Raw genomic sequence first — 16,466 nt, forward strand, 5'->3', positions numbered from 1 at the left:
CACATACAATAAACTTAATTGTTCAGGATGCATTAAAACTTGTCGATCCGCTTGTTGCTAAAGTTTCTAATATTGTTTCACACTTCAAAAGAAGTGCAGTTGCGAAGTGTAAGTTGGATGCCTATCAAAAACAAAATGGAAAAACTCCGAAAAAGTTGATCCAATCTGTAGTGACTCGTTGGAATTCTGTATTTTATATACTTCAACGATTCCTGGAACTTAAAGAAGAAGTGAGAACTACATTAGCTGCTTTAGGAAAAAAAAACCAATGCTCACAAATCAGGAGTTCGAGTATATTGATGAACTCATTCAAATACTTTCACCCTTTGAATCAACGACCGTGTTTATGAGCACAAAAAAACAAGTAATGATTTTATCCGTTATCATGGTTTCTAATGGATTGTATGATTTGTACAAAGATCTTAGAAAACGTCAGTTTTCTGATATGACAAAAGGTGTTTTGTACAAGCTTCTTAAGGACATCGATACTCGATTCAGGACTCTGCAAAATAGTTCCACTCTTCCGTTAAGTACGTTTTTGGATCCGACATATAAAAATATTGGATTCAGTAGCGAGTCAATTGGAGACCAAGCAAAAAAGATCGCAACAAATGCAATTACCGCATTAATATAGCAAAAAAATCAAGAAAAAAACATCACTTTGGAAGAAAAAAGGCAACAGGTTTCGGAAACACAACAACCGTTTTCAATTTGGAATTCATTTGACAAGAAAGCTGCAAATATAAATCCGAGTCATTCGTCACAGGCACGTGCCATTATTGAAATTCAAAGATATTTAGAGGAGCCATTATTAGAACGTACCGAAAATCCGTAAAGTGGTGGGAAAACAATAGTTATAACTACCCCTTCCTAAGTGAACTAATAAAATTAAAATTTGGTACAGTAGCCACATCTGTACCTTGTGAAAGAATGTTTTCTAAAACGGGGCAAATTATAAGCGATCGCCGAAATAGAATATCAAGTACAAAGGTAAAAAACATTATGCTCATTAATCAAAATGACGATTAGTGTTATCCTGACTGATTAATACGAATTTATACCGATTATTTTTATATTTTGAGTTCAAGTTTCAATATTTTTTGTTAGATATTATTTTTTCTTATATGTAAAAAGTTTTTTGAGTTTATGTTTTTTATTTTGTGTAACCAATTGCTCCTTATTTTACAGGTTATTAAAGTTGGTTACAATTTTTTACAACTATGTTTATTTCAATTTTAATAACTTTAAGTTCACCATCGGATTTAAAAATTATCGAGAAAATTATTAAAAAGTTTGGGGATTGAACCCGGGTCGGCTGCATGCGCAGAACGTAATTTCATTACGAACTGCATGTACTCCCATTCAGTTTTTGCTATGCTACAACCATGTTTACAAGGTTAAAAACGGTTGCATATCTCAACTTCTATAGTTATTTTATACCTGTTATTTTAGACGAGCGACAACAGTTGCGTAATGTTGTTGAGGAATAACAGTTAAAAAATAACAGATCATTAAATAACAACCCATCTCTAGATTCGAGTACTCGTTTCTCTACGACTTTCGCTGGGCGCCTTGGCAGCATAGATAAAAGAGGTTTAAGATAAAACATAGATAAAAGAGGTTGCTTGGCAGTAGTAGCAGTATTGGCAGTCCGCCACCGATGCGAATATTCAGTGGCTAGTTAGTAGTAAGAAATATAAAGCGAATACAGGAATCGACTATAGTTAGGCCGATGAGGCGAGGGCGCCGGCAATAGAAGACTTATGTTATGACTTGTGGGGTGGATTGGGTTGTGTTGTCTGCTGCAACTTCTACACTGCGCGAACGAAAAATATGTTTGGCTTTACGGTACGGCATCGGTTTCGATATCGATAATGCACGTATCGACTATTTTGACACATTGATTCGGTGATTCCCCGGTATAGTAAATCGTGTTTTTTATATGATAAATTTACGAGATTTTTATGCACCATTTGGAGAAAAGGATTGTCAATGGGAAGTTTGGTGCTTTTCTCACTGTATATAGGAGATACGTGGATGATATTTTTGTAGTATGGAATGGAAATGATGTGGAATTGGCGGATTTCCTCATTTCTATAAACTCTCTTCACGCAAATATCTCGTTTACCATTGCAGAAGAAAGAGATGGAAAGTTACCTTTTCTTGATGTTCTTATTTCAAAAAATACCAACAAACTTGAATTTGAGATCTACCGCAAACCCACCACTACGGACAATGTCATCCAATACTCCTCAAACTCCCCTTATTCCTACAAATTTGCCTCTTTTAATTCCCTTTTCTATCGCCTTTTCAACATCCCCCTTTCTAGAGAAGCTTTCCATGATGAACTAAATATAATTAAACATATTGCTTTCAATAATGGTTTTCCACTTGATATAATCAATCGCCTTTATTCTAAATTCTATAATAAATACAAACTTACTTACAACTTAATCCATCTTAATAATGAAAATAGTCATCTTTTTAGATCAATGTCATTTTTTGATAATATTTCTTTTCAGCTTGCAAAGTTTTTCAAGTCTACAAATCTTACAATTGCTTTTAAAACTACAAACAGTTTAAAAAGTCAGCTAGTTAGTACAATAGATAAGGCAGATTTCTTTTCAAAATCAGGGGTATATTCATTAAGATGTAATGACTGTAATGCCATTTACATAGGGCAATCGGGGAGAAAATTTTCCATCAGAGTAAAAGAACATACAAGTTTGGTGGACAGGTATAGGGATACTGACATGATCGAAACTAAATCGGCGTTTGCAAGTCATTTATTGGCCTCCTCACATGGTTTTTCTTTAACTCAGGGAGCGGATATTTTGCATGGGTGCTCAAAAGGCAAAAAAACTGGACTTGTTAGAAAAAATGGAAATAACTAAAGCTAAGAAGAGCCCTGTCCTTGTGTGTGTGAACGATATTTTCACGTTTGAACCTCACCTCATTTATAACAACCTCTCTTAAAAAGTCTTTTCTTCTTTTTTCCTTTTCGATTTTAGATATTTTTAGTTTTTATTGTTAAGATTGTTTACTTATATTCACACATATTAGTATAGTTCGGATTGTTTCCCATTTTTGATCATGTTACTTGGTGGCCTATGGGTTAGACGCGCGTCTGTGAATTTAAAGGTTGCTGGATCGTTTCCCATTGGTGACATTTTACATTTTTACTTTTTTATTTTTTTAAGCATATATTTTTATCTATGGTGAGAATTGTCAACTTAACCTAGCGTTTCTTTTTTTGTTAGTTGTAATGTGATCTGTGTAGGTCTAGGTAATGAGTTTTATAAGCGTTCTTTTTGTTTTGTGAAAAATATCTTAATGTATTTTTTAGGCCTGATGATGCTCCGATAGGAGCGAAACACGTGTAGCTTTTAAGACATTATATGGATTGGATGAGACCGTGACTTTGTGTTTTTACCTTTGTTTTGTTAATAAATTGGTGGCAAAACTTTTCCACAACTTTACTTACAAGCTATTGATTTCATCTAGTATAAGGCTCTCAACTTCAAAAGAGCAGTTTAATAACGCAAAACTTACAATTAATAAAGAGATAGAGGCTATAATAAAAAAATGCACTCATAATTATTTTGTTATTAATTCTACAAGGTAATCATAAACAAAAAAATTTTAAAACAGGCTATAAAATGCTAAATATTAATTTAACACACGGTTTCTGAATTGAAATTCTTCTTACGCGACCTTATGAATCGTGCCTTACGGACGGACATTTAACGAACGCAAAGGCTTCCTCGACCGTTCAAGAGCCACTACTACTGACCCAATTAGGGGCTCTGTAATTTGTCAGATACAGATAGTGTGAACTGTCAATCGGAACTCTAGAAACACCCGATATCCGACATTTAACCCAAAAAAAAATTTTGTTAAATTTTTATTAAAAAGCTATTCCTACTCTATAATATAATTTTCAAAAAGGGAAACAAATATGTTTTTAAGAAGTTCAATTGTTGCTATAACTTGTGAGTATTCCGTTTCTATCTATATCTATCTATATACTAAGAGAAATATTTTGTAGGTAGGCCCTGTATCTACATCCAGTGTAGACATTTCGGCCTTACTCCAATTCAATATCTAAAACAAAAATACCGCAAAGAAAAAAAACTTCCTCTTGCCCCGAACTCTTCAGGGGTTTTAACAGATAGTCCAGACTACAGTTTCCTGGATGGGAGAATTGCACCCATAGGGCAAGGCCAAAAAAAGCGTATGTTAAAAAACCATGAAGCTAAAATGCAGATTATTGCCTTAAGTAAAGAAATTGATTTTGCTATTGAAAGATATAATTCACTCCAGCGTGAAGAAAGCAATAGGAAGAAGGAAATCCTAGATGCGAAATTAAAACCAAAAGGGCAAGCATTACTAAATTCAAAGTAGACAGTACAATGTTAGTTTGTGATTAGTTATTTTATATTAAAAAAAAAGTTTTATGTTTTTATTGAGATTTACTTATATTTTTCTGATACTTGTCTAAATTTATCCCCTAATAAAGCTTCTAGGCAAATAAAAATATGCCATCTAATGTGGAAAGTATTGACAGTTATTGTATGGTAAGAAAAGATTGTGATTCGAGAGGTAGTAAAGTTTGCTTTATACAGGGTTACTGGTAATTCGATACATTCCTTTGGAGATGTGATAGGGGAGGGGGTAAGAAGTAAATTGAACCCTAATATGTATTATGCAAAAGTTGATAGTTTTCGACATATTTAATTTTTTCTGTTTTTCTTCAAAATGTAGACCTTAGTGGTTTAAAAGGCAGTTTCCAGAAAATCCGCTGTATATTTTTTAAACTTTTTAGGCAAAATACATGCTCAACACAATAGTGTTATGTTTGTAATGGCAAAAGTCCCGCAAATAGTTGTAACCATAGATAAATTCTCGATGCAAAGTGTAATTTTTTTTTTCTTAAATAAAATACTACACTTTCTAGTGGATATTTTTTGAAAAAAAATTATGCTACATTTTTCAAAATTTCCTTAAAACTTCTTTATTACCTAAGCTAGCTCACAGGATACAAATGCTTAAAAGTTAGGTGACATGGTTTTGTATTTTTATTATAAATTGTAAAGTAACGCATTTATCAGTATTTACCTTCACAAATCTTGTTCAAAATGAGAGCCTCTATTGCGAATACAGGCTCGGCAGCGCCTTCTCATTTCAGTCTTTGTTGTTCTAGTTGTTATGGTATTCCTGATCTGCTGGGCAGCGTTGGTTATTCTTTGGATAAGATCTTCCCGGGTAATTATTGGGGTTGCATAAACCAGTGCTTTCATTTGACCCCATATGCTATAATCAAGCGGGGTTAAGTCAGGGCTTCGTGCTGGCCAAGCTATTGGACCTGACCTACCAATCCAACGATTCGGGAAACGTTCATCCAGGAACTGCCGAACTGACCGCCGAAAATGAGCTGGACAGCCGTCATGTTGAAATATCATTCGTCCTCTAACGGCGAGAGGAATATCGTCAAAAAGATCTTGTAGGTCATGTCGTAAAAAATTTTCATAAATATCCCCGTTTAAATGGTCTGGGAAAAAATGTGGTCCTATTACATCCCGGCCAATAAGTCCCATCCACACATTTACAGAAAACTTTCTTTGAAAACTGGTTTCTCTTGTTAAACGGGGATTTTCTTCGGCCCAAAAATGAAGGTTATGAAAATTTGTAATGCCCTCATGACTAAACTTTGACTCGTCCGTCCACAAAATGTCGGTTAAAAAAGTTCTATTGTCTGCATCAGAATTTATAATAAATCTGCAGAATTCTACCCTTCTTATTGGGTCCCCTTCTTCCAATTCTTGGACAGGCGTATAATGGTAAGGATGGCTTCCCATTTGCCGAATCGTGGACCAAACTTTCCATTGCGATGATCCTGTTTGCTGCGCTACGGCATTAGTGGATGTGGTTGGATCGTCTTCAAAATGTCTTAATATTTCCTCCTCATCTTCTGCTCGATATACGCGAGGAGCGCCAGCGTCACCTCTTCTTGGTTTTACGGATCCAGTTTCAGCGATAGCTCGGTAGGTCGAAGCGAAAACACGGAATTTGGAATGCGGCGGTTCGGAAAGCGACGTTGGTATTCTCGGCGAGACTCCGCGGCATTACCATTGCAAAACCCTAAACAAACATAATATCTGCATATTCAGCGTTAGTAAACGTGGCCATAGCGCAGAAACCAATAGAATACCTTCTTTGAAAACACGAGAAAAAAAAACTCGAAACTCGTAATTTAACTACTTTCCACAACAATTATTGCTGTCAGACTATCTACACATCAAATTTTTAACAATAAAATTAAAAAAACAAATTGTTGCTATAGTACTTAAATACCATAGAAGTAAATACCACTTGGCATTTTTCAAGTGCGTTCTTACTATTAATAATAAAAATACAAAATTCTGTTAAAATTTTTGGTAGCATTTATAGCCTATGAGTTAGCTTAGATAATAAGAAAGTTTTACGTAAATTTTGAAGAATGTAGCATAATTTTATTTCAAAAAATATCCACTAGAAAGTGTAGTATTTTATTTAGGAAAACAAAATTACACTTTGCATCGAGAATTTACCTATGGTTACAACTATTTGCGGGACTTTTGCCATTACAAACGTAACACTATTGTGTTGAGCATGTATTTTGCCTAAAAAGTTAAAAAAATATACAGCGGATTTTCTGGAAACTGCCTTTTAAACCACTAAGGTCTACATTTTGAAGAAAAACATAAAAAATTAAATATGTCGAAAACTATCAACTTTTGCATAATACATATTAGGGTTCAATTTACTTCTTACCCCCTCCCCTATCACATCTCCAAAGGAATGTATCGAATTACCAGTAACCCTGTATATGAGTCTCCTAAATGGAAAAATTGTTAGTTGCAAGTTTCAAAGTTTTTCAGGAACCAGAAAGAACCCTTGTTAATTAGATATGCAAGGATATGCCTAAAACTTTGTTTCTTGTGAGTACTTTTGATTTTATTTTAAACTAACTAAACCACTTAGTTAAAATTCCTTTTAAAAGGTTAGTAAAAATAATTTTAAAATTAAAATATCAAGTTTTCACTTATTGTTTTAAAATACCAACTACCAACTTTTGCAACTCGGAATTGTTAATACCTATAAGTACGTTTGTCTTTTTTTAAATTTTATTAGTAATTTAAAACTAGTTTAATTTTTCTTTTTAAAAGAATAGAAAAATTTTCAAGTATCAAATTTAATTTAATGCACTAAGTACAAAGCATATTGTGTAAATTATAAGAAAAATTACCTTCAAAAAAACAACTTTTTTAATTTAAACCCCTGAATTCTCAGTTATGTTTTTTCTTCTTCCATGATGCTGGAGATTAGAATATTGGTGTAAAATTAAGGTTCAGAGTGGTTAGACCATTCTTTTCTACATGTTTCTTTAATAATCCAAAATTAGATGACCTGTCACCTGTGAGTCTGATTTCTCCAATATCAATTTCTTTGGGATGTATCCTTAAAAGCAATTTGCCTTTTTGAGTATGGATTTGGAGAAACTTACATCAGATTTGTAATTAATTTCGCCTCGAAAATGGCAAAAATCATTGCCATTTTCTTTCGTCAGTATAAATCTCTTGGACTGATTAAACTGCGATGGAATAGGCTTTTTAATGATTGACATACTTCTGTCTTTCAATAAAAAATTTGCCAGTTATTGCCAAGGTTCAAACTGTTGAGTATTTTTCAATTATCTCTTCGTACTCTGACCAGTTAGTTTTACGATGACACTTTTTCTTAATATTTCTCTTGATTAATGCAAATACTTGATCTCGACGCATACACAAATGTCCAAATATTGGGAAAACAATGTCTAATTTGTACTATACACTGCTGAATCTATAACATTCGAATTTTTGTAGCACTCAGTCTCCAAACCATACATAAGACAAAATATTATTCTTAAGAATACAAGTGGAACAAGCATCAGTTAAAGGGATTCAGAAACTTTAGTAATAAAATTTTTTTACAGATGTATTTTCTAAAAAAGCAAAGTTTTACATTGAAATCGCAGTTTCTTCCAAAAAAATTTCAAAAAACTGTATAAACAGACCAGTTTATACAGTTTTTTGAAATTTAGATCACAAGGTAAAAAAGTCGCCTACTTCTCTCCCTTTGGTGGAGATTTTACTTGCATTGAATGCTTTCAATAAGTTGTTTTAGGGATGCTCTTGTTTTGGTTTCCACTGGATCTCCGCAGTCCGCAAAGCAGTCTGTACTAAAATGGGTAATCCCCAGAAATGCCTTCTTGCATACTCTTAGTTTATCCTTATTGGCAGTTGGAACAAAATATTTTATTGAAAATTCATGATGGTTTTTTACAGTGGCGGTTCGTGGATCTTCAACTTGGGGACCGCAAGTAAATGGTCATATGAAATGAGAAATAAATAAGGCCTCTTTTACACGGTCAGGATATTTATCCGTCCGTCTGATCGCCCGGCCGGGCAGCGCCCTGGAGCGCTCTTCACACGGGAGTTTCCGAAACTCCGGACCATTTGGTGCTAGGTAATTTAGTTTGACGCTGATTATCATGGACAATAGACGCAAAAAGATTATAATCGCTTTGTTAATACATCGGCGAAAAAAAACAACGTAATAGACGAGTTTGGGTTCATCCGTTGCCACAAAGCCGCTACTTGAAAGGAGCCTTTTTTGTGCTTTTTCAACAATTGAAAGAAGACGAAACTAAGTTTTTAAATTATTTTTGTATGAGCGTTACTTCTTTTTATGAGTTGTTGCAACGTGTGCAGCCCGAGGTACAAAAACAAGATAGAGGAACTGCATCCAACCTGAACAAATGTTGGCTGTTACATTAAGGTAAGTTTCTATAAAATAAATAAAAAACAAAGTATACATTTTAGGTTAATATTCTATTTTAATGAAAGAATACATATATTTCCACTTCAAAAAAATCAAAAGTCAATATCTGAATTCTGTGAGAAAGGGATGACAAATCGTTATAATTACTCATAGATTGTGAGTCATTAGAATCAGGAGACAGGTAAGGTGGAGATATTACGTTAGTAGAATTGTTACTTGATGGAATCGTTTGATGTTGATTAGAGACACTGGGTAGCAGTGAAGTATATGAAAGGTCAGAATACTGCAACTGCTGAGAGTTCTGCAATGGATTGTTGCAGGGGTATTGTTGTGTTTGAGAGTATGGGAGAGTATAAATCTGCAGCTGTTGATGTTGGGTTGTTGGAATAGAAACAGCGTTCTGAATGTTTTTAATCACCTGCAGAACTCCCATCTGAAAATCTACAATCTGGTTGTCATTGAACTTTTAAATAGAAGGAAGAATGCCCTTAAAAAATTTCATATTACGGTCCTCTTGGTCTCCTGCCTCAATCGATTTTAGCATCCTTAGTTCAAATTCGTCGAGAGTTCGCTTCCTCTCTCTCGTTGACTGCTGTACACCTGTAGTCTTTACGGTAAGGGTTTTTGCAGATGGAATAGAAACGTATCATCCATTTTTTCTCTAAGAGACCAAACGAAAACAAAACAAAGGTAAAAACACAAAGTCACGGTCTCATCAAGTCCATATAATTTTTTAAAAGCTACACGTGTTTCGCTCCTATCGGAGCATCATCAGGCCTAGACCTACACAGATCACATTACAACTCTGTTGTAATGTGATCAATTGTTTCTACAATGTTGTAATGTGATAGGTCTAGGCCTGATGATGCTCCGATAGGAGCGAAACACGTGTAGCTTTTAAAAAATTATATGGATTTGATGAGACCGTGATTTTGTGTTTTTACCTTTATTTTGTTTGCAGATGGAGTTTGCGAAATTTGGTGGGTTGCATCTAGAGTCTCCATCCCTCGATCTGCTGATTGGAGTTCTTCTGTTTCCTGCTGACCTGCCTCATCTGTCTGCTTATAGGCCATGTTAGACTCAGTTGACCGGTGATATAAGCCCTTCTCGAGAAAATTTAGTTGTTCGTGATACACATACTTTCTCAGTTTTAAGGGGCGGCGCCGATGATCCACCGGAGGCTAAAAAAACTAAAGATTCGGTCTCCAAACTAAGAAGTTAGATAGATAAATAGGCAGCCCTCTGTTATGACAATTTCAATTTCAACAGATATTATAAAAACTATAGAATAAAAAAAGAAATACATTCTTTTTTTTTAAACATATTCGTGAAACCCGCTCGTCGAGGTCTAGCCATAGGCTACTCTTACTCAATGAATTTCCGTCATCTAATCTAAATTACCACTAAGTTACGATTATCATAACAAATGACAACAATTAAAAAAAAAAATACTGGTCGCTAAGAATAACAACTATTAGTTTAAGCAAAAAAGAGTAAACAGAATAAATCATTAATTTTTACAAGCCATTCACAGAATCGAAATACACTTTGTTGTTACTGTTGCTCAATTTGTTTAGAGAGTAATGTTTCTCGTATCTTATATTTAAATTTCTGGATATTGTATTTTTTTATTTCGTCTAATAAGGAGTTTTAAAGTTTATTCGAGTTGTACGTGAAAGATCTTTGAAAAATGGTAGTGTGATATTGTGGAACAGTGAATGTATTTTTTTGTCTTGTATTAAAGTGATGTACATTATCTCTAGGACAGAGTTTACTTTTTTGAAATGAAGAGAGATTGGGGGCTGATGAACACTCTGCACTCTGGCTGAATTTTTTTAGTTGCACTCTTTTTTGTTAGAAATAAACTTATAAGGTGTGACCCAAAAATAAGATAGGACGCCATCGAACGATTTTTTAAAATAGTAACCCTAATTTTAAAGAGCATATCAAATTATACATAGCTGCAATATTTCAAGTTTAGGTGATTAACCTTTTTCAAGATAATTAAAATATTTTTTATTTAATATAAATCTGTTTTACTCAAACAGTTTTTTAACAAAGGTTTAAAAAGTAGTCCAATTATAATTTAATATTGAACGTACTTATAAACGTACTTGAAAATTTAAAAACATACTATGTAATACTATGTACTAAACGTGTATGTAAAAATTATTGTACAGTGTGTCCCAAAAGTGAAATTGAAAATTGTAAAAATACAGATTATAATGTTATCGAGAATTTTTTTAAAATGCCATTATTGCCTATTTGTAAAGACCATATCGACTTGTACAAAACTGCAAAATTTCAGGTTCTTTATGACTTACGATTTCCAAGATAATTAAAACACCTTGTTTTCAAGAAAAACAAAAATGTACTCAAATTTTAGTAGTTCAAGTGTTTAAAATGCAGCTCATTTACTCCTCTAATGTCCTAAACATACTTGAAATTCCTTTTGGAAATTTCTTATAACTTCTGTAGAAATTAATCTACATTTATGGCTTATTCTGGTTTTCATCTCCTTAAAATTTGCGGGATTGGACACATAACTTTGAATTTCAAATATACCCATAGCAAAAAATCTGAAGAAGTTAGATCGGGAGATCTTGGTGGACATTCAGAAGGTTCCCTTCAATCAATTTATCTGCCTGAAAATATCGTATCCAATAGTTTCGAATGGCACGTGCAAAATGAAGAGGTAGGAACATCTTATTTCAACAAGATGTTCCTATTTGGCATATTGGCTTTAATTTGAAAAAAAACCCTTACAGAGAGTTTAGTGCTTAGTATACTTAAATATTGTATATGGTTATTTTTTAACTGAACAAAATAAATATAAAATCCAGAAAATTCAAAACTCCTGTGTAAAATTTACTAGAAATTTGCCTCTGAAAGTTCACGTGAGTGAGCATGGAAAGCAGGTCTATAGTCTTAAGATGGCCCAAAGAAGATTTTTGGATATAAGCTGCACTGTACATAAATTACTTAATTTTCATGAACCAGAATATCTCTCAGAATTCCTTATTCAAAGGGGAGATACACATAATGTAAATATTCGCTATAAAAGCACACTGGCAATCCCCCAGCATGAGACTGAATTTCTGAGTTGAAGTTCTTTCATATATATATATTTACAATGGTTTACCTGCAGAAATTAAAGATTTAGGCATGTCCTCTTATTATATAAGTCTAAATTAAAAAAATTTTTGGAGACTGCTGATATTTTAATACGGGTGTAACTTTGATTCTGGTATGGTTGTCTGAATCATTTTTGTTCAAATTTTTATTTTTAAGAAAATTGTCCTTTAATTATTTATTGTGGTGGTTATTAAAACACGCTTAGCGGTACTTTCCACCTTTGTATGTATATAGAATAGATGTAATTTATTTGTTGCATACAATAAAGATTATTTTGTTTTATTTTTTATTTTTATTTGATCGGGAAACAGAGCAGCTATAATTGGAATTAGTTTTTCTTTTAAAAACTGTAAATATCTTGCTCCGTTCAGATTTTCTTCAAAGAAAATTGGGCCTATAACGTGTTGGCCTACAATTCCTGGCAAAACATTTACTTTCTCTGGGTGTTGTGTGCGGCCTTGCCTCATCCAACATTATATATTCTTGTGCCCACTTTTTTCTCGATTTACTTCTCCGTTCAGCATACACGTTGATTTATCAGAAAAGAAAAAAATTTTTGTTTTAACATTATTATTCTGTAGTACCTAGTTCCAAAAATTCGATTTGAGTGTGTTTTATTTTGTCCCTACTTCCAGATCGACCCCTGTTTTTTCCACTATTAAAATTAACATCTAAAAGAAACGATTTTCAATATTTTTGACCGTTTAGCATTCTTTAAAAGCAAAACTTTTAATAAATCTAAGCCTTTGTGACTAACATAAGAGCAGTGAATAAACAAAAAAAATAGGGTTCTCATAAATATAACACAAACTCGAACATTACAGCACTGGAAATATTTTACACAAACCAGAACTCAAATAGACATCGCTATATCTAAATAAAAATAAATAAGTTTAAAACATATTGTAAATACCTATGCAAGTGACTCTCGATTATTATGGAGGAAAATATATGTTTCTTTTAATGTTTTTCAAGAAGGATGGTTGTTCATCCTTTCAATTACTCAAAAGTATAAATACACAGCACGTTATTTGCAGTTATCTACAAATGCATCACCGGATGGAAAATTAACTCCCAACTTTTATTTAAATCAAAAGAAAAGCTAACTGTGTCAGACCCTTTTATTTAAAAACTGTCACTATAGCAGTTTTTAAAAAGGTATGGTCGCAACTGGTCCTGATTCCGTTAATCTTGAAATGTTGTATCTCTAGTGTCCACTAATTCTGACCCACCCCAACGAATATAATTACTTCCTGACTAGATTAATTATTTCCAGAATGCTGAAAGATGTTAAGTATGAATCATATTTCAAAAGAAATGTTTCTAGCATTAATGTCTTGTGACCGATAAGTAATCAAGTTTGTGAAAAGTTCTCGAAGAAAAATGACTTTACAAATATCTGATTGTTAAAATATTGATCATTCTGCCTGATTGTCTATCTGTCTTTGAGCCTGGTTTTGGTTGTGCTATAACTATGTAGGTTGTGCTACAACGATGTAACATAAATGATGTAAATAATTTATCCCACGACAAAGACTACACTAAGATATTTCGCACGAAAAACCATGAAAAGTCTCAAAACCATCTCACTTTTTGCACCTTAATCCATCTAAATCAAAACCTATGATTTTTGACAATAAAAGACTACAATGATTAGGTGATTGTTATTCGCATAGGGATTGAAACACTTGTGTGAAGGATTGCAAGTCTGGCTTTATGTCTGGATGTAGATTTACGAGTTTCGGTTTTAAACCCATATTAACTATGGTTGCAAAGGACATATTCCTCCCTTAAGTTATATTGGCATGCTTTGACACAATAATTAAAAATAAAACTAACTTTGATGCTATTTCACAAAGATATGAAAGGAAATGAGAGGAAACTTATAAGATCTTCTAATGACCTTTCTCCATAGATTAGCAATGTATTTTAACTTATAATAACTTTACTGCCTCTGTTGTCAGTCACTAAGTTGGTTATCATTATTTTTTTTTCTCCTTGAGTTATATTTCTTGCTTAATGAGCTTGAATATACATATAAGGTTCTGAACATTCATTTCGGAAATTTTATGTTATTATTAATTATTTTGTTCTTAAATGCCCCAGTTCTATTCAACACTTGATATACCTGATAATGTAGTTTTTTTTTGAGTTTATATTTCTAATAATGTTGCATGTAGAGTGGCATTGTGCTATAGGGGCACCGTGCCCAAAACTTCATGCAAATTTATACGTAGGAAGGTTTGCGCCAGTATAGTAGTTTATATCTTTTTTTGGTTTCTTATATATTTTATAGTATCGTTTTTTTTTCTTAATAAAGCTTTCACATTTGCACAATTATATAATTTTCCTTTCTTTTAACATTAATTCACAACAATTAATATAGAAGTGGAGCTGTTTTCATGCAGGTAAATTTGTGAAGAGCTTGAGCTGCTGTTTTGTTTTATTTATTCTTTTTCTTTGCTTTTGTCTTTTGCAGTAGTTGGTGGGATTAACGTTTGTAAATTTGTTGTTATATTTATTTAATTAATAATTAAATTAACAGCTACTAATTTTGTAAGCCTATCTTTGGTTCAGTATAGATATAAATAATATTGATAACATAATATCACTTCTTTTAAAACTTATACCATTTTTGTTTTTGTTTTGATCATTTTTTTTTAATTTAACGCGATTTACTCCTTTAGTTGCATAAGCTTCATTTGGTAATGAAAAATGTCACTATTATGCTTGTATATACCTTTGTTCTCTTATAAAGCATGCAGGGTGCACAACTCAATGTAAGATCGCTTTTCAATCGTTTTCATGAGTTTACCTCATTGGTTGTTGAATATGACTTCGATGTTGTTATGTTAACCGAGGTTAACCGAGACGTGGCTAAACAATAATTTATCTGTTGATGCACTGAATATCCCTGGGTACTGTTTTTATCACAATGATCGATCTGGTAGAGGTGGGGGAGTTGGTGCCTATGTAAAATGTAATCTAAAACATACAACTATTGATTTTAATTTTCAAACATCTTATCAACTAGAATACATATTTTTAAAAATTACACTTCTAAATAAAAATATAATAATTGGAGCTTTTTATCGACCACCTAACACAAATATAAACAATATGATAAATGATTTTGAAAACATAATATCTGAGACATTTCTTCAAGCGGATATACTTTTGTACCTGGGAGATTTTAACATCAACTTTTTTAATTTATCTAATCCTATACTGGATACTTTTGAGTCATATGGTCTGCAACAGCTTATAAATGAGCCTACTAGAGTGACGGAGACCTCAAGCACTCTTATTGATCCTATATTTATCAATAATTTTGACATAGTAAAACAATGTGGAACGATATCTTCAAATGCAATTTCTGACCATAATTTAGTATATGTTAATATGTCTCTTAATATTAAAAAAGCACCTCCTAGAATATTCTCTTTTAGATCATTTAGAAATTTTAATCAACTAAATTTTGAAAATGATCTTTTAAATATGTCGTGGCATCAAATTTTATGGGAAGAGAACTTAGAAAGTAAACTAGAAATTTTCAACCATTTCATTATAGAACTTTTTGATAAACATGCTCCCATAATAGAGGTCCGAGCAACAAAACCAAAAGCTCCTTGGTTAAATTATGAAATTCGTCACCTAAAAGTATTGAGAGATAAAAGTTGGCAAAAGTATAGAAAAACTAGATCGGACGCTGACCATTTATTCTATAAAAATATTCGTAACCAGACATTATCTGCCACTAAAGCTGCAAAAAAGAGATATATTATAAATACTTCTCAATTAAACAATACAGCTAAACTCTGGAAAACTCTTCAAGCTTTAAATGTTCGCTCACAAAAAAAACACATTATACCAAGTAACCTCTCAAATCCTAATGAAATTAATAGTTATTTTACATCATTTTTGCAATCCACATCAAATCCCTCAAATAATCAAATTTTATATTATAACACCCATATATTCAACCCAGAAATAAACATCAAATTTTCTTTAGCTACAATAGATGAAATACACTCCGCCCTACATAACATCCGAACTAACGCTGTTGGTACAGATCAAATTAATGCAAAAATGCTAAAAATATGTAGCCCTTTAATAGATCATATAATTTTACACATTGTTAACACGGCCATAGAGAAGAAACAAGTCTTAACAATCTGGAAAACTGCTCTGGGAATCCCACTACCAAAGAACAGTCAGCCCTCCCATTTTTCTGAGTTGAGGATCATAAGTATTCTTCCCACCCTGTCAAAAATTTTTGAGCGAATCCTTTATAACCAAATATTCACTTATTTTACTGTTAATAAAATCCTGCCTGATAATCAATGTGGATTTCGAGAGAATTTTAGTACAGTATCTGCTTTAGGCTACCTAAATATTTTGGTACTTCTAGACTTCTCTAATGCCTTTGATACTCTGGATCACCGTCTCCTATTAGCTAAGCTAAAATA

This window comes from Anthonomus grandis, chromosome 1 (assembly GCF_022605725.1).
Source record: "Anthonomus grandis grandis chromosome 1, icAntGran1.3, whole genome shotgun sequence".
Classification (NCBI taxonomy): Eukaryota; Metazoa; Arthropoda; class Insecta; order Coleoptera; family Curculionidae; genus Anthonomus; species Anthonomus grandis.